This window comes from Orcinus orca, chromosome 16, assembly GCF_937001465.1.
Source record: "Orcinus orca chromosome 16, mOrcOrc1.1, whole genome shotgun sequence".
Classification (NCBI taxonomy): domain Eukaryota; kingdom Metazoa; phylum Chordata; class Mammalia; order Artiodactyla; family Delphinidae; genus Orcinus; species Orcinus orca.
In genome coordinates, this window is record NC_064574.1 from 65,154,733 (window position 1) to 65,165,305 (window position 10,573).

A 10,573-nucleotide genomic window follows, 5' to 3' on the forward strand; every position below is an offset into this window, starting at 1 on the left:
TGCTGCTTCAGTCACTGGAGAGCCACCTCGGCCATTTACACCTTGTCTACAAACCCACCGTAAGTTATTTACTTAACTGACTCACCAAGTCCCTGAAATCGACTCAAAAGGAAACTCAACACATTGAAATACTTGTTGATGGAACTCACGTTGCATACCCACTGGCATATATCCCAACGTACCACCTTTAAAAAAATACTGTCCTAGCCAGAGCTGCATCTCACAAGAGCACACTGGGAATCAAAGTTTAAGAACCGGATATGCTGGAACAAAATGCCACCAGGCCCCCGACACAGTGCAGTGGGTTTCCCCTAGGCCTCTCATCAGGAGACTTCTCAGCAAGTGACAGCAAGACACACCCCAGGCGGCCTCTCTAGGCCACACATCAGCCAGTCTCACCTCCAGCGTGGCCGGGAGAGGACGGGTAGGAATGTGCTTCTGGAGTCTTGACCACCAACCCTCTCCCCAACTCTCCCACCCACCTGCAGGCCAGTGGTTCTCAACCAGGGGCAATTTTGATCCCAAGGGACACTGAGGCATGTCTAAGGACATTTTTGGTTGTCACAACTGGGGAGGGCGGGGTGCAATTGGCATCCAGTGGGTAGAGTCCAGGGAAGTGGCTAAGCATCCTATAATGCCTGAGATGGCTCTCAACACAAAGGATGATCCGGCCCCACATGTCAACAGTGCTGAGGTTGAGAAAGCCTGGTTTATACACCGGAGAACAGAGTTGATGAGGGTGAAGCCAGGAAACCAGCCAGGCCTCAGGTCCTTTCCTCGCAAGAACTTGGCCTTCTTTAGCTGCCTCCCCTCATTCTCCTGGGGGAATCTCCTCTCTCCAGGCCTGCCTACAAATTGGGACTGGGTTCCACCAGCTCGTCCCCCTTCCTGCTTGTCCTTCCAGCCACAACAGGAAACCAGTGTGGATGAAGAAAATAACAAGATGGTGACCACGCTTCTGAAATTGTGCAGGTTCCTACGGCTGTGGTCCAGGTCTCTAGCTCCGACTCCTTTCTCAGATGGGAAATAGATACACTCTTGCTTCTGCTTTCATTCCCAAGGTTGGAACCCTCTCCTTCTGGGGCAGCTGTTGTTTTTGTTATCCTGCCTCCGTTTCTCTCATTTCTGAAGAGAGCTCCTGAATTTCCTTTGGAGAGCCGCCTTGAGCCCCAGCTGCAAGCACCCGACCCAGCCTGGCCAATCAGAGCATTTATCCCACCCTTTGGCCACACTGACTGGTTCATGAACAGGCACCTGGGCCCAACCAGACCCATGAGAATCAGTCTTAGGATTTTTGCTAGAATTAACTGGAAAGAGGTTTTCTCTTGTTATCGGGGTTAATAAGCTAAAAGGATATACAGCTGGAGCTGGAGAGGACTTATTTACCATCACAGGGACAGAACCTGTCTGAGAGTAAAGCTGACTCACAGGAAACGGCCACGTGATGGACCAGAGTCCTAATACACAGAAAGGCTGGATTCAGTTATGCCTGAAGCCAGATACCCTGGTCTTTGCAGTTCCAGCAGCCAATTAACTTCCCTTTTTTGGATTAAGCCAGTCTGAGATGGGTTTATGTTACTTGCTAACAAGGAAGTTCTATTATACGTCCCACATGATGTGGTCCTCTTCTTCCAGGAAGCCCTCTCTACCCAACATCCAGGCAGCCAGAGGCTTCCATAGGGTTCAGTTGTTCCAAGTAGGTCATTTTCATTGCTAAAGATGTCCATGAGGTGACAGCCATCGTTCTACAGAACAATGTCCAGGATGAACAGGAGGGAGGCTACACACCACCTCACGGAATGACGCTGAGTCCAGCTCATCTAGGATTTCTGGGGGGTTCTGCCCTGCAGAGTTTTCTGTTACTGCCATAGTGACCACGACAATGACTGTGAGCTCGCACAGGTGCTCACTGTGCACCAGGCCCTCTTCTGTGCGCTTCACATATATTAATAGCTTATCATCTGGACAATGACCCCACGAGGCAAGTTCTATTACTGTCTCCATTTTACAGGAAATAAAACAGAGAAGCCAGGTGGCTTGTCCAAGGTCACATAGCTAGAAAGCGGTGGAGCCAGGAGACAAACAATTGTCCTATTGTTACTGGGCTCTTACTACAGACCAGGGCTCTGGAAACGTCACACGGTGAGACCCTTGCTGGCCAGTCTATCTCAATTAGGTTCCCTCTGCCTCTTTATGCTCTACACTGATACTCCCGATCCTTATCTTCATAACATGTGCCACAGTTTTCAAATATTTTATTTTATTACTCTTTTGGTCTGATCCCACACACCCAAGCTCTTGTCTGTCTTGTTCTGCACCGATTCCCCAGTGCCTGGCACATGGGCAGGGCTCACGGCCCAGTTGCTGAATCAATCGACTGATTAAACGTGGTCTCCAGCCCTCATGTCACCTGGCAGGAAGATGCTCTCATTGTCATTTTATAGAGGAGGGGACTGAGGGCCTGAGAGGCTTAATTCAAAGTCTGATCTTCAGACTGGCAACAGCAGCAGCATCGCCGGGAACTTGTTAGAAATGCAGACGCTCAGCAGTGGGCCTGGCCACCTGTGTTTCCACAGCCCTACGATAAGCTCCAGGTGTGCTCAGATGCTTCGGTGCACTGAGGTTTGAGAAGCACGAACATATGCAGTGGGGGAGCCTGGACGATGGCCCGGCACCTTCCGCCCCACTATCCCTGCCCCAGGCCCAGGGGGCAGTGCTCACTCACGCTCCATCTCACCCACTGTCAGGTAAGCCCCATCCTACCCCCTCAGCCACCTGGGGCCGCCCCGCTGCTGAGAAAGGAGCAGCTCTCCAGGAACCCCAAACTGCACAAAACAAGATTAGAGGTTTGGAGTCAGCCGCAAGGCAGGGCTGACTGGGAAGGGATGAATACATGGCAACAGACCCGTGGGATGTAGGCATGCAGCTCCTCAAAAGGAGTAATGAATAAAGTGATGAATGTGCAAGACTCGGCTCACATACTAATTACTCTGCTGCCAGCCAGGCTCCCAGAAATGTGACTCATTCAGACGCTCTTAAAAACACTGCATCGCACACGCAGGCCCGCGCACACAGGCCCGCATGCGCGCGCACACACACTCTCTCTCTCCCCGCAGAGGGGCCAGAAGCTACCGGCAGGTGGTGGAGCAGCATGTTCCTCGCAAGCTGGGGCCTGCAGAGGCTGGAAAGAATGCAGGCAAGATTCCTTGCGCGAGGACAGCGCTGCCTGCCCGAAGGCCACAAGCAGGGCTGCTTCTCCCAGGCTCAATCCTGGCCAAGCAGCATAAACTTCCGGTTTCAAGTTCTGCCCCTGGCACTTGCGAGAACCCTGTGACCATGGGCGGCTGACTTAACCTTACTAGTCTCAGTTTCTTCATCTGCAAAATGGGGGTGATAATACCCATCTTGCAGGGTTCTTGTGAGGATTAAAATAATTAATAATTAGAGTTTAGGACAACAGATAGCATGGGGTAAGCACTTATATAAAGTGTTAAATAAAAGATTGGCGAATGCTCTGAGGTTATGAACTTTTCTGACTTTGCTTTTCCAGGAGGGGTGGTTGCCATGGAGATGGGGCTGAATCAGGGGCTCACCCAGGTGTTTGTCCACCACTGGTTTCCAGCCTCCCCAGTCACACACCAAGCAAAGAGGTCCCCGAGGTGGTGTGAAGGGGAGAAGCCTTTGGGGGTGGTCTACCTTGGAAACTCCCAAACTCTCCTGATCCCCACAGCAGGTGCTCTAAATGGGAGCCTTGCTGTGAAGGTGGTTTTCCAGAGAGGAACCGGTGCTGGAGGACCTGAGGCCAGCCTGCGTGCCCTGAAACTGGGTGTCCCTGTTGAGGAGTCAGAGCCAGACACCCAGAAATGGGACACCAGCCATTCTCCTGGGAACTAGCATCCCCACGTTGCCATCTACCCATATGAAAGGAGACACAAGATATACAAAACTGCTCTGGAACACACCATTCTGACCTGCTTCGCCTCGGGGGCTACCAGCAGAGGAATCTTAAACCCACCTTCTCTAAAGAAGCGGGGAGGCGCTGGAGCATGGAAGGGAAAGAAAAACTAAACAGATCTGGGGGGGCTTTCCTAGCCCTGGGCATGTCTAACAGTTCAGTACCCGATGAATACCTGGCACAGGATTTACACTCCCGTCAGTCTCCTCAAGAGTGGAAGACCTCAGTTGGAAGAAAGTCAGACAGAACTGTGTGACATTGGGCATTACTCACTTAACCTCTCTGACCTTCAGTCTCTTCTTCTGTAAAACAAGGATAATGATAGTGCCACTTTCACAAGGCTGATGTGAAACGTACTTAGAAAGTACTCAGCACCGCAGACAGGGAGCACTGGGTCCTGGCTTATTACAATTACGATTCCCATTGTCCGGTTGGGAATACAAAGAGGTAATGCAATTTGGCCAGAGGCTTCCTGGAATTGATGGGCCGAGCCGGGACTAGAACCCACTTCTCCCAACTGCTGACCTCAAGGCCACTGCACCCCTTGTTGGACTCCCTCTTTTGGACAGAAGCCCAGGATAAGGCTGCAGAGCCAGCCCCCCCACACACCCCAGCATCACACTCTGTCCCTGCCCACTCCCATTATAGCCGCTGGTGCATTTCCTGCTCCAGAGGGATTAAACTGTTACAAGGTTTCCTGACATTAAACTATTTCCCAGACCTGCAATCTAACCCTTTGATGTCTTTTGCAAGTTACACCATCTCATAATCTTCAGTTCCCAAGGCCGCCCAGACCACCAGCCTATCTGGGGGCCCTTGGATTTAATAACCCTCACAGGTTAGTAAACAGGGTTGCCAGAACACAGGCTCCGTGAGCCATGAATATGCAAAGCAGCTCCAACCCTGTAAATAAAAGCAATCATTTAAATGCAAATTGCATCCTTGGCTGCCCGTTCCAGGGTGGATGGTTCCTCTGAGGCTGTAATTCTGAGAAGAAAATGTGACTAACTCAGAACCCCCAGGAAGCTCCGCATGGAAGTGCTTATGGGGCGTTGGGCTCTGGGTGGGGGCCACTTAGGGGGGACAAAAACTGCCTAAAAGTGGGAAGTGGGTTTTAAAACCTGACCTACCCCTGGCGTAGGCTTACAGGGCCAGCCAGGCTCAAAGCAGTCCTCACAGGTCCCCTTCGGAGGCTCCCGGCGCCTTGCCACCCTCAGAGGCAGAATGAAAAGGAAGCTGCTTTTCGTCTCCTTGTAAAGGTCAGGGGAGCGTTTAAAAATCAGATCTCGTGGCTTTCCACTCCAAATCCTGCAAGGGTTCACCAGTCCAAGGAGAATAAAACCTAAACTCCTTTCCATGGCCCAAAAGATCGTGGTCTGGCTGGTCCCTGCCATCCCCTTTCTAACCCCGCTCTCCACATCTGCCTATGAGCTCCAGCCACAATGGCCTTTGTTCATTTTCTCTGCACTCATTCCCACCTCCAAGCCTTTGCACTTGCGGTGCCCTCTGCCTGGTTCAGTCTTCCCCCTGCGTCTGTCAGTGCCCCCTCCCCCATAGCGGGCTCCACTAACGTGTCACTCCCCAGCACGGTCTTCCCTTATGTGTACATACTCTTGTCACTTTATTTTACAGCACTCTGCTTTCTTTTCCTGGCAGCCCTTATCCCATCAGAAGTTCTAGCTACTTACTATTTATTTACTTATTTAGTGTTCACCCACCTCCCCAGTGCCCTGAGAGCAGGGGCTTATCTGCCACTTCTGTAGCTTGCATATTTATTGAAATAACACATTAACTAATAAAGATTTTGAGCTTCTCTTTCTAACAAAACTGCTTTTCTTGCTGCCTGGGCCCCAAATGGCGACTCCTTCCCACTTCATCTTTTCCCTCCCCAACTCAGCTGACCCCTTTTCAGAACAGAGCAGGGAACAGATAGGAAACTGTTCACTCCGCAGTCTAGGTACAAAATTGGCCCAGTGAAGGGCTCCCAACCGACTATTTGCATTCTATTTACATCCTATTTGCATGCAGTTTTAACTCAAAGTCTGAAATCCTCCAGAGAGCCCCCGCCCGTGGGGAAACTTCTGAATCAAGGCTCCTCGGCTGAAGTTCTAAAGCTTTTGTGCCAAGTCCCTCCCCCACTTCTCTTGTCTTTGCGAGGATTTCCCAGTTCCTCCGGGGCTCTGCTCAGGTGCCCCCCACCCCATGCTGGCGCAGTTGGGCAGCCAATGTGGCGCGTGGCCCGGGGCCCCAGGCGGGGACGCGGCTGCCCGCCACACTCCAGGGGCCTTTGTCCGCGCTCCAAGGAGCCGCCACTTAGCGAACTGGGTACATGTTGGGTGGGTGTGTGCGTGTGGTGGGGTGTTGGCTAGGCCTGGGAGTGACAGAGCCCGGTAGGAAACCCGCGGGCTGCGCTGGAGCCGTCCTCGGTGGTAAGCTCGGTACGCCCCCTCCCTGGCTGGTTGGCCAGCTCCCCCAGGCCAAGGCGGGTGCAGGCGGTAGGGATCCCGGGGTGCTTGGCGCTGGAAGCCCGTGTCCCCCAAGTTGGGGGGGGACGCAGCACAGGGCTGATCCTCACCTCTAGCTTGGCCGCAACAGCAGCGCTAACATCCCGCCATTGTATTCATTCGCCCCTCATTTCTTCCCGCAGCCCCAGAGCTCAGCTCTTCTCGCCCGCGGTGTCCCCTCCTTTCCCGCAGTGCGCAGCCACGGCCGGCTGCGAGCTCGGCCCCCTGCCCCTATGGCAGGTGCGGCAGCTCACCCCCCAACTCGGCCCCTGTGCCCCCGGCTCCGTCTGCCCTGTCTGTGCTCAGGCCCCACGGGCTTGCCACGCAGCCCTGCCCGTGGCTGCCCTCACAGGAGTCACTCGGACACGCCTGGACTCCCTTACAGTCCCAGCTGCCCTTTCCTGTGGTCGCCCCCAGATCCTCCCCAGAGACTTGGATCTCCACCTGGTCCGGGTACATCCCCTCCCCCCATAAAGGTCCCAACCCTCCCCGCCCCCCGCCCCGCCCTCTGCGGCTCGTCTCCCGCCGCACTGTGGTCCCCCCACCCTAATCCCCCAGCTCCCCCAGCAGAATAACCCCTTGGGGGAGGCCTCAGAAAAGCACAAGAAGCAGACCCCACCCCAACCGTCCCAAGTCCACGGCGGGAAAAGTTTCTGGGGTCGCCGCATTGCCCTCCACCCCACCGGCGCGGCTCGCACTCACCGACCCCCGCGGCCCCGCAGCGCCGATGCTCCTGCTGGCCCTCGGTCCGAGTCACATCTCTGCAGCGCAGCCGTGTCCCCAGCCCAGCGCGCCCGCCCGTCCGACCTCACTGCATCTCACTCGCGAGCCGCTGCCGAGCTAGGCGCCCCCTGGCCCGGCCCGCGCTGCTGCAGCCGCCGCGGCCCCGCCCCTCCTGCCGGCCCGCCCCCGGGAGGCCCCGCCCCGCCCCCGGAGCTTCCAAGCCCCGCCCCTCCCCGGCCCAGGCTAGGCTGAGTGTTCCGAAAGCAGCCCCGCGCAATCTCCTTGCTCCTGGCCTGCGGCGCTGAGACTAGCCCTCTCCTGTGTCCCCAGTTAACGAACACCACCCGCACATCCACAGTGCGTCCATAAGCAGTCCGGACGCGCCGGACACATCCCCAGGTTGATCCACTTTCAGAAACACACACGTGGAGGGGCTTTCTAAACCATGGGTTCCTAAACATTAACTTCCCCACAATATACCGGCACCCCATCCAGGGCGCAGAGACGATTCCGCCGCGAGCGTTCCAAAATCACCAACGCCCCAATATCAACTAGGCAGCCCCTTCCCGCTTGGGTACACTCCAATTACCCTCCCCCCCCAAGTGTCCTTGTCCCTTTACGCACCCTGAGCCCGACACCCGCATCCTTGGCCACTCCAAACATACTCAGAGGTCCACACGGTAAACCCTTCACGTAGCTCCACACGCAGTATCCCATCACCGTCCCCCCCCCACATCATCCACATACACACACGTCCACGACCTTCCCGGTCACACATTCGGAGGCCCGGGGCCACCGGCTTGGCGCTCCGCAGACGCCCAGGGCACAGGCGGGATGCGGGCCCACGGGGCAGCCGCGGGACCCGCTTGAAGTCTGGCTCGACGTAGTCCACCCGGCTGTCCGATGTCGGCATTGCCTCGACCGGGCCTGGGGGCTGCGCTCCAGCTTCTGACCGGCTTCTCCAGGTCGCCCCCTCCCCCGAAAAAAGCCCCCAGAACTTTGAGGACCCCCCCACTTGTGGTGTGGGTAAGACCCTCCCACCCCATTCCGGCCCTACAAGACAGGACAGGGAGATGACCCCTGTTTCCCACTTCTCTGCGTGGGGGAAGCGGGGTGGGGAGGCGGGAAGATGGGTTGCGGAGTAGCACTCCCTTCTGGGCATATTTCTAGGCTCTGATCTTTGGGGTCTCCGGACCTTTCAGATATTCTCACCCCTTCCCGGCAACCTCCAGCCTCCCAAGTATCCTCTCCCCGCAGCCAAGACGGTTTTCTCCCGGGCAGGCCACGTATCCTTTGGGCACGCAACTCTCCAAATATTTTATGTTAATTTTAAGGAAAAATGGAGGAGAAGAAGCACGAAAACAGAAAACTAGCCCAGTTTCATCGGCAGACGTATCCTCAGCGCCTAGAACAGTGCCTGGCACTCAGTAGGCAATCTTTAAATGTTTGCGGTACGACCCCTCCTCAGTGTTCCCGCGAGACTGGGGAACTGGAAAATGGATGGGCACTGTCACCTGCTGGTATATAGTGGAACTGACGCCAAGATCCTTTTCTTTCCCTCTGTAAACGTAGGCAAATTCAACTTTCTAAACCTCAATTTCCTCATACGCAAAATGGAGATAATTGTAGTAGTACATGCCTATTGGGGTTATTGTAAAGATTAAACATATAATGCAGAGAATTCCCTGGTGGTCCAGTGGTTAGGACCCTGCGCTCTCACTGCCAAGGGCCCGGGTTTGATCCCTGGTCAGGGAACTAAAATCCCACAAGCCGCACGGTGTGGCCAAACAAATAAACAAAAAACAGCACAATACCTGTAAAGAGCTTCACACAGAGCCTGGCATGGAAAACTGTTAGTGTGAGTTTTGTTAATATTACAATCATGGTTATATTCCCTTTCCCGGCTTATTTTCAGAGGGACCCTGACTGTGATGATCAGTTTAGCTTTGAGCGATGATACTTTGGGAAGGAAAGGGTGAAAATGAAGGAAGCTATTGAGTAGCAGGTACATCTCCCCCCATCTCCCCCCCCCAGAGTTCAAGGTCCCAAGGACCCATCACCATCATCATGATAACTTATGTAGTACTCACTGTGGGCCAGGAGACCTTCTAAGGGCTTTATATTCTTCAAAGTATTTATTCCTCCCAGCAACCCTCTATGCCAGATACTGTTCATCCACGTTACAGATGGAGACATTGAGGCCCAGGGGGGTTAATTACCCGCCACAATCATACAGTTGGCAGAGCTAGGATTCAACCCAGGCACTTCCTCTCAACCAGTGGCTAAACTAGTGTCATTTGCTGCAAGGTCAGATATCATCACAGACAAGCCTCATGTCCCCGGAGTGCTCTCCCGGTTTCCAGCCCTGGAGGGAACAGCTCTAGGAGGTGCCAGGAGCTATGTCAGCTCTCAAATACTCGGTCCACTTCAAGCTAATGGCTTCCCTGGCTCTACTTCTCAACTGAAAAATGATGAGAGCACTGCCTGCGGCTTTTCTACTGACAAATGTCACGATGAGTAATTAGGTGTTTGTGTAGCTCGTTTTTTAGTATCTGTCTCCCTGCTAGACCGTATCTCAGTGCTGTCCCAATAAGAACTTTCCACAATGATGGAAGTCTTCTCTATCTGCACCGTCCAGTATGGTAGTCACCAGCGATCTGTGGCTATTGAACACTTTATATGTGATTAGTATGACTATGGAACTGAACTTTCAGTTTTATTTACTCATGTGACTAGAGGCCCTAAGCTCAATGAAAACAGGAACCGTGTCTGTTGTTCATCCTTGTATCCCATGCCCAGTTCAACAGATATTTGTTGACTAAGCGAATAATTAAATTCCAGCCTTGCTTTCGCCTTTGAAGTATGTCTATTCTGTATCCAAACCTCTTTTCTCTGCCAAATAGATCATCTTCCAAATGAAGGTGCTGCTCAGGACCCTGGAATTGCCAAGTCCATTTCTGTGGATCATCTCGTCCTACCCATGGAAACTTCTGGGGTAGATATCGGTATCTCACTGTGACAAAATTGAGTCCTGGAAAGGTTGAATGACTTGTCTGAAGTCTCATGGCTGGCAAGTGAGCAGAGGCAGGATGTGAACCTAGCTACTCATGCTCTTCCCATTCACTGCACTACCTCACAGGTGAAATTTCTGGAAACATCAACTTAACTCCATGGAGAAGTGAATTTGAATCATGGGGATTCAAGCATCTGATAGGATAATTTCAGTACCTCTCTAATTGCCTCAGACAGGCGACTGCCTGAATATAAGACCTTGATGGCAACACTAACATGATCCTTGGGTATCTGCTAAGTGCCAGGCTCTGTGCCTGATCCCGTTGTGGTTCACAGATGGACACGAGGTGGATCCTGCTTCAGGGAGCTCCAGGCCAGC

General features: G+C 53.6%; 1 protein-coding gene across 2 annotated transcripts in view; it reads right to left on the reverse strand.

The window, feature by feature from the left end:
- The window catches only part of GPRC5B (G protein-coupled receptor class C group 5 member B), a 38,076-nt gene extending 30,756 nt beyond the window's left edge, over positions 1–7,320 (reverse strand). For both annotated transcript variants that reach the window (XM_033416444.2, XM_004285714.3), the window contains exon 1: positions 7,162–7,320. The gene's annotated coding sequence lies outside the window, so the exon portion shown is untranslated. The remainder of the gene's footprint in view (positions 1–7,161) is intronic.
- Positions 7,321–10,573: the final 3,253 nt, after the last annotated feature.